The sequence below is a fragment of the Pterocles gutturalis genome, unplaced genomic scaffold (assembly GCF_000699245.1).
Source record: "Pterocles gutturalis isolate BGI_N339 unplaced genomic scaffold, ASM69924v1 scaffold41052, whole genome shotgun sequence".
In the NCBI taxonomy this organism is placed as follows: Eukaryota; Metazoa; Chordata; class Aves; order Pterocliformes; family Pteroclidae; genus Pterocles; species Pterocles gutturalis.
The window spans coordinates 25,630-28,884 of record NW_010116924.1 but is presented as its reverse complement, the minus strand read 5'-3'; positions in this window follow the sequence as shown (position 1 = coordinate 28,884).

Sequence of the window (3,255 nt, the reverse complement as noted above, 5' to 3'; positions counted from 1 at the left end):
AAGAGGAAGGGGTGGAAATCTCATTTTCAGCAGCTGCTTGTGCTTACAGCGGCGCAGGCCAAACCTGAGATGCATACACCACAGTGAAACTGGAGCTTCTTTCACACCAGACCACCCAAAAGAAGAGGGCAGCTAGCATAAAAAAATAAAACTGTAAAGAACCCTAAAGCCAATGTTTTAACAGAATCTACGGTCTATGAGCCTATGCTTTTTAGTATACAACCGTTACTAAATTTAGTTTTCTAGTTTGTCCATCAGGTGTCTGACATTTTCTCCCTCAGGACTGGAACAAACCTGTCAGAGACAGGGCAGCCATTTCATGAAAAGTGTTTTTCTTCTCATAACTGTTTCTGTCTTACCATTAATCAGTGTGGATTCACCCTACTGCAGCGTGGCTGCTTAGCCTCGGCCACACCACCTCCTTTGACAGCATTTGTCACACTGGATGAAGTGAAACACGTTTTGTGACGTGCTAGTATAGGCACTGTTGACTCTGTTTTGGGTACCATGTGTTACAGTGTCCAGGGATGCCACCTCCATCAAGACCTTAATTTCCTTACTTTACAGGAAATATGTACCGACATATACAACATGACGTAAAGAGGGTCCTCAATTATCAATCTACCTACTCTGCAGCAACAGCCAGCTGACTAATTTCATCACTTTTCCTTCAGCAAGGATGATCCACAAAAGAATAAAGTCTGAATGAGCAATAACTTCAGTATAGGTTATGGTATGACATACAACCTTAGCATAAACCTAATAAATCAAAAAATCCTCCATATTTTTTTTCCCCAGTTCTCTTATACTATCCTGGCTTGCATTCTTTGCTCATTAAACAATTATTTAATTAAACTCATTAAAACACTTACTATAGGTTCTGGAAGAAAATCATGGCTTGAAAAAAATGGTACCAGCCCCTCTCCCTAAGTTTCACCCCCCCCACCCTCCACCTTCATCAATCTCATCCTTTAACACCAAATGGAAGAAGCTACTACATATGTAAAAGTTGTCAGTTCATCTCAGGTGCAGCTATAGTGATCTACTGTTTTTTTTTCAGGTAGTCTAATTGATTAGTGTAATTAAAATAAATTAAGAGCAATTTTGTCTAATCTACATTTGGTTTGGATTGTGATGCTGCTTGTCAGATTCTGAACCCCAAATCTTGTCAATTTTCAAACTATATGATATGGCTTTAAAAAAAGCTATTAGTTCTGCCTTATATCCTTGCTTCATTTATACCCTTTATGCTATCACAACTGTAGCAATGCTACTACCATCTTAAAAAAAGGCAATGGCCACCATGGCAGAGCAGAATCATACATCATAGGCAGAACCGGCGTCATGCTGTACTTTGACTCTTAATCTGCGAGGAGGAAGCACCGTGGGTGGGAGAGAACAGACTCTATGAGCACAGCAGGATGGCTGGATTAACTCTGCCAGGGGCAGTAAGGGGATGGCAAAAGCATTTCTCAAAATATCTTTTTCTTTCATGCCTTGAGGTAAGAGCAGGAAGGAACACTATCAAAAAGTGGGGTTACAAAAGGATACAAATAAAGTGGCAAAAATATTAATCCGTCCATAACTCAAGTAAATTCTTCCCTTGCGGCTCTGAGCAACACGACAAATTCCATCATAAAAGATTATTGTCTGTGTGATTTGAGATAAATTGAAACTGCAAGGCCATTCAGATCATACAGATTTTCTTATGCAGATTCCTTCATTAAACATTCAACATTAGTCTGGCTTAAAGAAGAAACATTTTTGTACAGAACCAAATTAGAACAAAGCAAGTGGGCAAACTGTACTTACTGAAGAGCTCTCAAAACAGGATGCCGATTTTGTACTACCGTTAAATAAAAGATAAACTGAACTTCATATCAACAGTGAAAACCAGCAAAGCTTTGGTCATCTTGAACGTGTCGTCCTTCACGTTATTTTATAAATTAAAAAGAATATAGATGTGTACCTTTCCGAATGCCACAGTTTGGGCAGATATATTATTAACGAAGTATTCTGGCAAAACCCACCAGTGAACGGGTTGTCATGGGAAAGGCTTCCTTGCTATGAATTCTATTTGAGTTTTCTCAGTGAGATGTGCTGCACAGGACTCCTACTACAAGGCAGTGTAGTATGTTTTCTTCACCTCTGCTCTCCCTCTTTTTTCTTCATCCTTATCAAAAGTTCCTAAAAAATGAAAGTTCTCTTCAAAGGGAGGGTCAAAAAGAAGATAAACCTAATCTGCACGGCTCAGGCTTTGCTTTCTTTACCTTTACCTTGGGTCCATCCAACCCTCACAATAAAGTCAAAAGAAGGAAAGACAGTGCCTAGAAGTACATTCCCCACTTTCCCATCAGTACTAGTAACACCAACAGTCCTGATTTTGCAGAGTGTTACATGAGGAGATTTTTGGACCTGCATGAAACCAAAACAACTTAGAAGACCTGTGCATGGAGCTAACTCCAGGACAGCGGCCCCACATTGCAAGAAGTCAGAGGCCCTAAATCATGTCTATATAATGAATCCCAAACCACTCTTAATGTTGCCAAGAATCTCCCCCCATGTCTAGTCATGCCTCTTTACAATTCTAAATATTGTAATTTAGAAAATACGCTTGATCCAACAACTAGCCATTCTGATTCTTGAATTACATTTTCATTAATATTTAACATAAATTGTCTCTTCTCTAGCTCTTGGTCTGTCCTCACTTATTTATGAAAATAATTCATCATTATCTCCTTTATAACATCCACCTATACGTTGTCAGAAAGTTAAGTTTACCCTCAATCTTGTACCCCCAGAAGGAACATGCTCATTACACCAGGTATCTGATTACAAGGTTTCCAACTGAGACACAATTGTGATTTCTAATGTACACCATCAGCAGAAAAAAGCCAACAATCCCTCTTCACATCAACTGAAAAGCAATATAAACACATAAAATTTTTACTTTAAAAATAAATAATATAAAACAGAAAAAAAGACAGAACAGTTTTTCTTTCTTTTGCCAGTCATTTATCATAAAATGCATTCAATTTTGCAAAACTCTTCCACCAAGAGTAACTCTTGTGCCTAAATTTATTTTAACTGGACATAAAGAATACAATTTACAAGCTCATTATCCCAGCTGAAACAAGGGGAACCACACCAGGGGACAGAAATCTAAAATTTTTTATACACACTCCTGTTGTTAGTACGCACAACTTTCATATATCACTGTCCTTTTTTGTGTTATGCTCTTGACTGTTGTTTAAT